The 12,354-nt window shown below is 34.3% G+C and overlaps 1 protein-coding gene across 5 annotated transcripts in view; it reads left to right on the forward strand.

Annotated features, from left to right (window-relative positions):
• The window catches only part of NAALADL2 (N-acetylated alpha-linked acidic dipeptidase like 2), a 1,176,025-nt gene that overhangs the window by 232,339 nt on the left and 931,332 nt on the right, over nt 1–12,354 (forward strand). For all 5 annotated transcript variants that reach the window (XM_031451310.2, XM_031451333.2, XM_031451340.2 and 2 more), the window contains one exon: nt 10,590–10,697. The gene's annotated coding sequence lies outside the window, so the exon portion shown is untranslated. The remainder of the gene's footprint in view (nt 1–10,589; nt 10,698–12,354) is intronic.

Genomic DNA, 12,354 nt, shown 5'->3' on the forward strand with positions numbered 1-12,354 from the left:
TTTAGAACAATAGACTTTATTTTTAGAGCAGTTTTAGGTTCACAGCAAAGTTGAACAGAAAGTTCGGAGAGTTCCAATGTATCCTTTCATCACTGGGATGATGCACAGCCTCTCCTACCATCAACATACCCCTCAGTGTGGTACATTTGTTACAACTGATGAACCAGCACTGACCTTGGAGATTGTCTTCTTTCACTTGGTAATAGGCATTTAAGTTTCATTCATATATTGTTGTGGCTTTGTACTCCATTTTTTGTTCAGTGCTGAATGATCTTCCATTGTCTGCATATACCATTGTTCATTCATCTGTTCATCTATCAAAGGACATCTTAGTTGCTTCTAAGTTTTGGCAGTTGTGAGGTGTCCGTTCAGATCTTTTGCCCATTTTTAATCGAGCCATTCATTTTATTATTATTGAGTTTTAAGGATTCTTTTTTTATTGAAGTACAGTCAGTTACAATGTGTCAATTTCTGGTGTACAGCACAATGCGGATTCTTTGTATACTTTGGGTAACAGTCCTCTTTGTGGGTGTCTTTTCATTCTCTTGATAGTGACTTTCACAAACTAGAAGGTTTTTGGTTTTAACGAAGTTCAACTTATCCATTCTTTCATAGACCATGCCTTTAATGTTGTATCTATAAAGTCATCTCTAAACCCAAGGTCATCTAGATTTTCTTCTGTGTTATAGTCTAGGAATTTCATAGTTTTGCATTTTACATTAGGTCTAAGATTCTGAGTTAATTTTTGTGAATATTGTAATTTCTGTATCTAGATCTTTCTTTTTTTTCACTTGTGGCTATCTAATTTTCCAAACACCATTTGAAAAAAGACTACCATTTATCAATTGATTTGTTTCTGCTCCTTTGTCAAAGATTAGCTGATTATATTTGGATCTACTTCTTGCTCTTTATTCTGTTCCAGGGGTTTGTCTATTCTTTCACCAATATCACACTATGTTGATTACTATAGTTTTATTGTTAAGTCCTGAAGTCAGGTAACATCAACCTTCAGACTTTGTTCTCATTGAATGCTGGGATTTTGATTAGGATTGCACTAAAGCTATAGATCAAGTTGGGAAGAACTGACATTTTGACAATGTTAAGTCTCCTATCTATGAACTTGGAATATCTCTCTATTTACTTGGTTCTTTAATTTTGTTCATCAGAGTATTGTGGCTGTCCTATTATAGCTCTTGTATATATTTTGTTAGATTTACACATAAGTCTTTAATTTTGAGGGGGTACTAATGTAAATAGTATAGTGTTTTTAATTTCAAATTTCACTTGTTCATCACTGGTATCTAGGAAAGCAACTGACCTTTTTATATTCACCTTATATATCAACTCTGCTGTAATTGCTTCTTAGTTCCAAGGAGTCTTTTGTTGACATTTTCAGATTTTCTAAATAGACAATCATATCATCTGTGAACAAAGACAGTTTTATTTCTTCCTTCCCAGTCTGTATGTCTGGTACTTTTTTTTCTCTTATTGCATTATTTAGGACATCTAGGTATTGAAAATAAACGGTAAGAGGGAACATACTTGCCTTGTTCTTGATCGTAGCAGGAAAGTGTCTAGTTCTCATCATTAAGCATGATGTTAGCTCTAGGATTTTTTTTTAGATAGTTTTTTTCATATTGAAGAGGTACCCCTCTATTTTTAGTTTGCTGAGAGGTTTATCATGAATAGGTGTTGAATTTTGTCAGATACTTTTTCTGCATATATTGATATGATTATGTAATTTTCCTTTCTAGACTATTGATATGATGGATTGTTTTTAATGAAGTTAAACCACCAATTAATAATTGGTGTTTTGAATGTTGAACCACCCTGTGTATCTGAAATAAATTCCACTTGGTCATGCTGTATTATTATTTTTATACACAGTGTGTTTTTAAAAATGTATTTGTGAAAACATTTAAAAATTGAGACATCCCCCACATTTATTTTAGGCATATTTGAAGAAGACCTGACATTCCTGAACTTACTGTACATGGCAACAGTCTGCTGGAGCTGAGTGTCTGTTGCTGCTCCCCACTTCACCACAATCCCTGTAACTCTTTAATGCTTTATGTCCAGTTGCTCCATCCTAGACTATAACACAGAAGAAAATCTAGATGACCTTGGGTTTAGAGATGACTTTATAGATACAACATTAAAGGCATGGTCTACGAAAGAATGGATAAGTTGAACTTCGTTAAAACCAAAAACCTTCTAGTTTGTGAAAGTCACTATCAAGAGAATGAAAAGACACCCACAAAGAGGACTGTTATCCAAAGTATACAGAGAATCCGCATTGTGCTGTACACATTCATTTGCATCGCCTGCCTTAAATAATCTCAAACATGCTCCTGCCTTGGAGCTACTGCATGTGCTCCCAGTGCTGTTGTTACTTGACCTCTGTGTTGCCTAAACCTTTGCACATTTTTGAGATTCTACTCCTTTGCACTTTTGACTATTTTCTTCTATTATCCTCACTTCTTTTATATGCCTCATAGATCCTCCTCTTATCACCTTTTGCAAGTTAAGTTCCTTAATATTCCACTATTGGCTCTTTTCCCTCTACATACTCAGTTTAGGTGATCATCCATTCCAGTGTTTTTTAGGTCCTAGAATCCCTGCCATCCCCTTTCTCTGACCACTGGCTTCCATTATTATTCATATGCTCACTGAGAGTATGATTTGTCTCAAGGATCCATGGGAAACATCAAGGGAATGATGACTTGTCACAGACTTTAAGAGGAATGGTGAGTCACCAACTTGAAATGGAAGTGATAATAGGAAGGAATGGAAAAAAAGGACATACATCATGAAACATATTGACAGTCTGGAAATGTGTTCAGTTTGTTCTCACTAGTCTAGACATAATTTTAATTGACAGAGAAACGGATGAAACCCCAAAGGCTCCTCTTTATTTAACAGTGAAAGACTGTCCTTAAATAAAATGTAATCTTAGAGAACAGCCTGGAAAGGAAAAAGGAAAAAAATCCTTAGATCTCTCATTATTATAGGATGATGATGAGATACCTGTATCTATCTGTATTTGTATCTATCTATAATAGCAGGTACATCTATACAGTGGAACGTTATTTGGCAATAAAAAGGAATGGAGTCCTGATACATGTTATGATGAACCTCAAAACTATTATGCTAAGTAAAGGACACCAGAAAACAAAGACTACATGTTATATGATTGCAATATCAAAAATCCCAAAGCAGCCAAGCCATAGAGACAAAAAGCTGATCAGTAGTTGCCTGAGGCTGATTGGGAGTGAGGATTGACTACACAAGTGGGCACAAGGAAAATTTGGGAGTAAAGAAATGTTCTAAAGCCTGATTATGGTGATGGTTACCTTGCTGTATACTTTACTAAAAATCACTGAATTACACACATTCGATGTATTGTATAAATTATATTCCAATAAAGTTATTTCCATAGCAATAGCTGGCATTTTTCTATGCACTTATAAGGCACAGTGAGGCTAAGTAAGGCGCACCAGTACACACAGCTAATAAATACCGTGACTAGGATTTGTACCTGGATAGTGTTTCACCAGGGCACTTGAAAGCATTTTTCATGAATTATCTGATTTTTAATCCTTAATATAACCTAATGACATGATATAATTTATATAATTTCTCCATTTACAAATGAGGAAATAAGCCTAAGGGTAAAGTAACTTGCCCAAGATGACAGAGCTCATGGTTTAGCTGAAATTAAAACCCAGAGAGACTGACTTATAACTTACATTGGAAATCTTTGAGTTAATTGATCAGGCAGCAATTATCCCTAAATCTACATATATCAATTTATATTTATGGACAGCTGGCAGGGATGGTGGCACTGTATGAAATCCAGAAAACCAAAGTGGCCTAGTGTTTTACTAACAACTTGTTGGGCTGCCTTGCTGGGATCAAGAACTTGACATACAGCACAAAGCCTAGAGGGCTAAGGCTAAGTAACCATTTACTGACGAGAGGTCTGGGAAGAAAGGGTCAGGTTTCTTTTAACTTGGGGGAGAATAACCACTTACTTCCATAATAATCTTATAAAGGAACTGACTGATTTTTTAAAATTATTTTTATATGTATATATTTTTATTGAAGTATAGTCATTTTAAAATGTGTCAATTTCTGGTGTACAGCATAATGCTTCAGTCATACATGAACATACATATATTCATTTTTATATTCTTTTTCACCATAATTTACTACAAGATACTGAATATAGTTTCCAGTGATATACAGTATGAATTTTTTTAATCTGTTTTATATGTATTAGTTAGTATCTGTAAATCTCAAACTCCCAGTTTATTCCTTCCCACCCTCTTCCCCCGGTAGCCTTAAGTTTATTTTCTATGTCTGTGAATCTTTCTGATTTGTAAGTAAGTTCATTTGTCTTTTTTTTTTTTTTTTTAGGATTTCACATATAAGTGATATATGGTATTTTTCTCTCTTTTTGTAGCTTACTTCACTTAATAGTGTATTAGTAAATAGGTTATATACTAAGAATTTTTGGCTTGTCACTTCAACCTGTCCTCTCTGACACTTTCTAGACTTTTCCTAGAATCTCCTACCCTGTCGGTCACTGTACACCTTGGTAGCAGTTGATGATATATATAATAAGTGATTACCGTTAGTGAGTCATTACGATCTACCAGGTTCTGTGCTTTATTACTATTAAGTTACTAGTATTTAAAAAAAAATCCAGGAGGCAGCTACTACTATTATAATCTCTCCTCATTTTTCAGATGAAAAGAACTGAGATACAGTGAAGCTAACTAACTTGCTCAAGGACACATAGCTACTAAGTAGCAAAGCCAAGTTTTGAGCCCAGGCAGTCAGGCTTGGGTCTCAGTAATTAATGAATACAATAAGCCTACATCTCAAGCGCATAAACCCTATAAGAAACAATCTCCAGAGGGGAGATGTTTGCTTATTCATTTAGTATTTGCTGATTACCGACTCTGTGTTATGTGTTGTACTGGGATATGGCTGGTAATTAAATATGGTTTTAACTATGCAAATTTTATGAATGAATGTACTGTCTTTTAATATACCTTTTCTTTGAATTTTTTGAATGAACTATTCAAGAGTAGTTTTTGTCTCAAATTGTTTTTATCCTGTTTTCCCCTTGTTTTGGAAAAAAATAAAAACAATATGAATTGATGTGGTATAATAACAACAATAACTTTCAGAGCATTTTTATCTTCTGTTTTTTAATGTGTGTGAAATCATGGCAGTTAGATACGCAAAAAATCTAACTTAAGAGTAAAAGAAAAAAATTATTCATTTAGTTCATCTTACCACTCATTCTCTATCAATAATTCCCTGTGGTACTTTGGCGAAACGGGCTCTTATCTAATTTTAAATGACTCAATTGAAGATGCTTCAGCTGCAGGTTGATTCTAGAGGCTAATGGATTGCTATGAAAGGTTTCTAACATTTAGCCTAATTTTCCACTCCTTAAATTATTTTCTTTAATGTACTCAGCCTCTGCTGCTTCCTTGTTTCATGCAAGTTGTGACCCACTGTCTTTCTAGATAAGTATTATGTATCTCCACTGTGAATTATTTCTGAATAAAGTGTAATTTTAATCTTTACATGGGCTGGTAGTTCCTGTATAGATGGGTAATTGTACGTTCTTCCTCTTTGAATTTGGGCTGTGTTATACATATGGGTACCAAACCATATATTTGTTAATCTTGATTTAAATTTGTGAATTTTAAGTCACTGAATCAGAATTTGAACAGATTATCTGGACAGTGGTCAATCATTTAATAAATTCTTAAGTGTGAAATCCAGACCCATATTTCTGAATTTTTTATTACACAGCAGATCTGAATGCTTTTCCTATTTTTCATAGATATATGTTGAAATAAAAGCACTCTTAAATGGATATTGAATAAAATGTTTATATAGACTTTGGGCATATAGAATCTATGTGCCATTTTTCAAAAGAGAAATAATGGTTATACTGTTGTATGGAAACATAATGATTTTTTATGACTAGGAAATAATGTGAACTTTCTAGAGGCTGTCATTCAATAGTTTATTTTTATTGATCGACATGTGTTTCTTTTAACCTTTATGTAGGGACTCTTCAATAGGTTAAATAATTTTACTGTTATTTCTGATATAGCTGCTGACCTTTCAACATTAAATATAATACATTGAGGCAACGGTCTTTCCAGAAAAAAAAATTATCATGTTTATCTCTTATCAATACCTTGCCATTATTTTTTATAGATTATAATCCTTTCATATCATAGCCATAACTGCTGGTGTTAATCTGTATTTTAGAGAGAAACAATAAAGAAGGGGATTTATTGTAAAGGTAAACAAACATTATTTTATGAAAATTATATATATTACATAATGCAACTATATATTTTTTCCAGAGGGAATGCTAGGTAGTTGCTACCTTCTATAAGACTTGACAGTGATTATTGCTTATTTCTACCCACACACTATCATGGAAAATTCTGTCTGGCCACATTTGAGACTAAGAGCTGGGGATATGCATGTTGGAACAAATCCTTGATTAGCACGGTTTCATACTGAGCTGTAGTCCGCTTCTCCTGTGTCCCTGCTGAGAATCATTGTGCAAAGGTTTGTCCTGACAGGCAGCCCTATAAAAACTGGAGCTTATCTGCTATATTGCTTTGATATTTCAATCTATTTTTGGATAGATTTGGCACTTGGTATATTGTCTTTCCTTTGGATATACAGCTGGTGGCTATATTAGCATTTACTGAAAGTTCTGTAGCAATTCCCACATCAAGGTAATCCTGTTCCTTAGTGTTCTTTCAGAGTAAGCCCAAGGTGTTATGACTCAGGGCAGATGAAATATAATAGATACCTCTTAATCACTTGAAACTCTGTACACACTAGTAGCAGTTGAAAAAGGATCTGCCATAGCCAGACCAAGTCGTTACGGCCAGGTGTTAATCAATGCTCCTTTCTTGAACTAATCCAGCAGTTCTCAAATTTAAGTGTGCATTAGACTCCCCTGAAGGGCTGGTAAAACCAGTGCTTACTGATCCCACCGGCAGAGTTTCTGATCTGTAGTCTGGGATGGAGTCTGAGATGTTGCACTTCTAACAAGTTTCCGGATGATACCAGTACTGCCAGTTCAGGGACCGCCCTTTAAGAACTGGATTCTAGAGTGTTGTCTAACCACAGTTTTTAAGGCTGTAATTGGCCCACATCTCATCTTGGGCCCACACTGGACAACCACTGAACTAATATACTGATTGGCAAACTTATTCTGCAATGAACCAGATAATAGATATTATAGGCTTGTGGGCCAGACAATCTCTGTTGCAACTGCACAACTCTGCTATCATAGCAGGAAAGCAGCCATAGACAATATATGGATAAATGGATGTGGCTGTGTTCCAATAAAATTTTATTTACAAAAACAGAGAGAAGGCTGAATTTGGCCCCTGGCCTATAGTCTGCCGATCCCTGATCTAATTCATCAACAAGGAACTTGTATCCTTCCCAGCTCAGAAATCATCTGTATCCTCTATAGTAGTAGCACTATGTGCCAAACTTGGAGTTAGGAGCTGTGGGGAATATGTAAGGAATGCCAATCTGATTTTCCACTCTTCTCCTGAAAATTAGAGTTCATAGTAGCACAATGTTGGAAAGATTAGAGAGAAATTACATGCCTTAGTTGGAATAGATTTCATGACAGAGGTGAATCTTGGCGGATGAGTAGAAAAGTAGACAAAAGAAAGCAAAATAAATGTCTTAGGAAGACCAGCACTAGAAAAGACAAGAGGGGCTGCTCAGAGTGTTTTTCCAACAGGCTGTGAAGAGATCTGTGATGTGGAAAATACTGGAAATGTTGAGAGTCACAGATGCCTTTTAACTAACAATACTGGTATTGTGCCAATAATACATTATTGGCACAGTGATCGGTCCTGGGGGCACAGCTAACCAAGACATAGTCCTTGCTTTCAAGAATCCCAGATGTAGATCAAGATATTAAAAAATCTGGAAGCTGTATACAGGATTTGAAGTTTATATGCTTGCCTCATGGTGGGCTTTTGATGGATGTTAAACTGAAAATGAAATTTGTGTGATTGACAACAGGGAATTTTTGTTAGTTCTTGATCAATAAAGTGGGTCAAGAAAATCATTTTAGGAAAAGTCACCCTCCATAAGCTAGCAAATTGATAACAATATACAAGAATGGTTTATTAATGATATTACATTCATCCCACAGAAACTTTGCTACATTGGAAAATTGTGTTGGGGCATTCTTTTGGTTTTTTTTGTTTGTTTGTTTGTTTGTTTTTATATACTGTGACTAAGAAAATCCAACATTAGTGTATTGATGTTTTTAATCAAGCCATCATCAGAATCAAAGACAATTTTCTAAAGAGTTGTACCATTTTGTCTTTCTGATATAAATTTATACCATTTATAGAGAAAAATTCTCCATAAACAAGTAGGGATTTTTATTTTTGAGATTTTATTCCCAAAGCATTGAATATAGGGTTTGAATGAAGTCTATTGTCAAATAAAATGTCTAGTGGGAACTGATGGTAGATATTTTTATGAGTATTTGAATGAGATAGTCTCTAAACTTCCATCTTGTTCCAGTATTCTGACTTTAGGTAATATTTGAAAAGTCCACAAGGAACTAATTCAGGCAAGCTTCCCTAAGAACCTGAGAAGATCACATCGTGAATAATGCACTTCAAAACATGACACTAGAGTTCATTTAGTAAATACAATCTTGAATTTGGTGTTAGAAGAAGCAAGGATTGATGGAAGGCATTATGTTAGACAAGATGACATATGACTTTTCAGCTATCTAATTCTATACAGTTTAATTTTTAATCAAATACAGGAATGCAGATGGCAGCATGCCATTTTATCTAGTTAGATACCGAGAGAAAGGGTTAGAAGGAAAGTCCCTTGTGACTTAGATGTCCTGTGACTGGCAGCTTGAAGACCTAAGTTTCTGTGGACATGCCTACACCATGTCCTTTATGGCTTCTTCTTCATTTTCAGTGGTGAACGGTAGCAGAAGCCTACACTTGTACTAAGACAATGATTGATTTCTTGCACAACCTTGTCCGTGAACGGAATCTTGAGGTCCTTTTAAATAAAAGTTGAGAATCGAGTAGTGACCTTCAGTCCTCCCCATTTGACAACCCTTTTATTCCCCACAAATGAGCTATTCTAAAAGGTCCTGAACTGTATGTGTGAGTATGCATGTGTGTGTGCCTGTACTGATGATGTATGTCAGGAATCGTGATCCAAGGACTTTATTTGATAATAAATGGTTTCAGAAAGCTTATCATTCTTGCATTAAACAAGTTAGGTTCCTCATATCAAGAAGCTCTGAAGTTTATGAGAAAAGAAAGGAGTTGGACGGGACTTCCAAAGTGGATGAATCTACAGAGTCTATCCTAAGCAATTCTGAAAGCAGAAGGAATTTAAGATAAAAATGCAGAAATATTATTTTACTTCTTATTTTGGTAGTTGAGTACTTTATGACATTATTTTCTATCATATAAAGCTTAAGAGAGATGAGAAATTTTCAAATGAGGAAGAAATAATTAAGAGAGCAAAGAGAAAGTAAACTAACTCAACAACAAAGAGCTGAGCTTTTTTAGCTTTAGTCACAAATTTATGCAATGCTGCAAGCTGACCTTGATTGAAGAAAATAATAGCTTATTTAGGGTGAATAATTTTAAAAGAAAGATAAAAACACAGTATAACTTTCTGATATCTTAATGCTAAGATAAAAATATAGAAATAAAGAGGGAAGTAAAAATAAGTAGTTCTATAATTATGGCATTATTGCTTAATATCACAGCTGCACATGAAATGTCAAATAACCAATCTTGGCTGTAAAAGATATAAAATAATAGGGAAAGGCTATCAATGTCCTGAAATAACACAGAATATCATTCAATTATTGAGCACCTAGTACATGTCAGGAAATGTATAAGGTATGTTATGTACAATGTCTCTAAATCTCACAATAGTTCTTCATGGTCCCTGTTTTCATTCTTAAATTTAAAGTGATTGATATTTTAAAAGCTACAGGAATTACCCATGGTCACAAAGGTTTTTAATGAAGGAACCAGGTTTTCAGTCCTTGATGTGCTCTTTCTACTACATGTTTTTCTTTTTGTTAACCCTTTCTTCCAACAGAGATAATGTCACTTGTATCCAATTTTGTGTCTTCTGCTGTATCTTTATTGTATTTAACAGTGCATGCCACAAGATAAATACAATTAGTACCATTTAGACTAGATAAATTAAGGCAGAAATGTAAACACGTGTAAATGAGAGCAAGAGAGAAAAGTATTTCTGTGTCTGTGTATTTATCTGTTCCTGAAATAAAATGCTATACTTTAAAAAAATGTCTGTTTGTACATTCTTGACTTCCAAAAAAGAATAGAATTTCAGGCTGTTTAACAACAACAAAAAAAGAACAGATAAAGTAACTTAACTAAAAAGCCTTAACTAAAAAATAAAATTCAGGCAGCAACTGATAAATTATCTAATACAACTCCCAATTTAAATTGATCACCTCTGTTTTTTTGATTTATGAACAGGAAATGAGCTTTGACTGTTGGCACCTGGATGAAGAGCCCTGGGATCAGCTTGTCAGTGTCCTATAACCTGCAAAGACTCTCTGGTTGCACTAGGATCATTTGATTCAAGTAAGACCTAATTGCTTTAATTAGAATGCAAGACTATTCTTGTATCAACTTTTAATAACGTGACTTAGCATACCTCTATAATGTGCCAATAGCTGCTAATTTTGAAAAAAGAACAGAATGTGAACATCATTCTGTGGCATAATCTTATATATTCCAATTTCTCTTCATCTTTTATTTCATGGACTTGAGCCCATTTTCTTTGGATGGTATTGTCTAAATACTTTAATTTCTGTGTGGCTATTGATACTGATATAATTCCTTGCCTTTGTGGTATCAATTGATTTTTATACAATTGTAAATTTAATTGTAAGTAATCAGATTAGTCTCTCTCTCTCTCTCTCTCTGGTTTAAGTTGACCCACTATTTTATTTTAAAATTATATCAGCGATGCAATTTGTGCCATAATACAGCATGGCTTTGCATTTCTTATTTATTCCAAGTTTATACAGGTCTGATGACCTTTTGGAAAATCTGTCTGTATGTGGCCATGCATAGAATGTGAATTTCCATTTAGGCATTACAGTTTAAAGACACGTTTTAAAGACAGTTCTTCCTTGAGCATTCCTGTTTTGAGCAAATGATGCCCGTGTGTGATTGAAATGCGTTTTTTTCTGTAGAGCACTAGCTGTAATCAATGTTTAAATGATGGTTCAGGCTTATTATGTATGAAATTTTACATGGCATGGATAGCAAAGGCCCAAGAGACAGCATGGAGCCAAGAACTAGGAAATCTGAGTGGACCCAACCTGGCCACAAACATACTTTAGGAACTTGGACAAAGCACTTAACCTTCTGAGTATTCCCTTGGTTTTGAATGAAATGAAGGGGTTACATTAAAAGGTGGCAAATTCTTTTGCCTTGAAGGTCAGACATATAATATATGAATTGCATGAGATAGCTGGGTGTGTGACAGTAGGGAATGGTGAACCTGTGGGGAAAGAGGCCATTCCCCTTCTAAAGCTATTCAGATTCAAGCATTTTAAAGCTGGACAAAGAAGCAAATTGTGTGAGGTGAGGAGGGGGAAGGAATGAACTTGGCTATTGCATTGAATGCATTTCTAAGATCATTTCCAACTCAATATATGTTAGTAAAATTTTGTTACTCTGCAAAACACTTATAATATTGCCTAGCATCTGTTGAATTCTGTGTGTGTGTTCCTATTTAAGTAATTAAGAATAACTAAGTAAAATAAAATTAAACAGCTTTGGGGTTGAATTTCCCTTTGAATTATACATTAGAATTGGAGGGAAAAGTGATTTTTGACCATTAAGTACTTAAATAATTCATCAGTTTAATGTTTTTTCTGAGGGTTTTTTTTTTCTTTAATTGACCTAGAATGAGAACTTTGAACCTAGTACTATAACCTAAGAATAAAACCTATCCTTTAAATTATGGGTTAGCAGCTTCTCTCAGGTATTTTTTTAGGTATTTCTTTTCTCTCTTTTGGGTATTTTCACTAACAAATCATGTGAGCAGCTAAAGGAGAGTCATACCACCTGTTTGGGACTAGTTTTATGTTCCTTTAAGAAGTACTTAAAAGTTCTAATTTCTTTTGATTAATATCCTAACTAATATTTTAAAACAAAGGTTATTCTATACGGAAAAATGACAGTTGTAGTTTAAATAAGTGTATTTTCTAACATAATTTTCTGGCTC

Source organism: Camelus dromedarius, chromosome 2 (assembly GCF_036321535.1).
Source record: "Camelus dromedarius isolate mCamDro1 chromosome 2, mCamDro1.pat, whole genome shotgun sequence".
Classification (NCBI taxonomy): Eukaryota; Metazoa; Chordata; class Mammalia; order Artiodactyla; family Camelidae; genus Camelus; species Camelus dromedarius.